Raw genomic sequence first — 542 nt, forward strand, 5'->3', positions numbered from 1 at the left:
GGGCGTGGCTACGCCCATTTTCCAAAAATTTATAATATTCTTATTTTCCGTCTAAAACTTATTATAAATATCAATTTTGAGTGAATAATCTCCAGTAGTTACTAAAATATCGCAGTTTTCGTATTTCTGAAAATTACCGTTATATAGGAAGTAGGCGTGGTTATTGAGCGATTTTAAAAATTTTCGGCCATTTGGTATGTTATTCGAAGGCCAACAACTGTGCCAAGTTTGGAAGAAATAGGTGCAGCGGTTACCAAGATATACACATGTAACCATAAGTGGGCGTGGCTACGCCCATTTTCCGAAAATTTATAATATTCTTATTTTTCATCCAAAAATTATTGTAAATATCAATTTTGAGTGAATTATCTTCAGTAGTTACTAAAATATCGCAGTTTTCGTATTTCTGGAAATTACCGTTATATGGGAAGTGGGCGTGGTTAAAGTCCGATTTCGCCCATTTTCAATACCAACCTACCTTGGATTAAGGGAAACCTACGTACCAAATTTCGTTGAGATATCTCAATTTTTGCTCGAGTTAT

This window comes from Rhagoletis pomonella, unplaced genomic scaffold, assembly GCF_013731165.1.
Source record: "Rhagoletis pomonella isolate Grant_MI unplaced genomic scaffold, Rhpom_1.0 Rhpom_scaffold_00019, whole genome shotgun sequence".
Classification (NCBI taxonomy): domain Eukaryota; kingdom Metazoa; phylum Arthropoda; class Insecta; order Diptera; family Tephritidae; genus Rhagoletis; species Rhagoletis pomonella.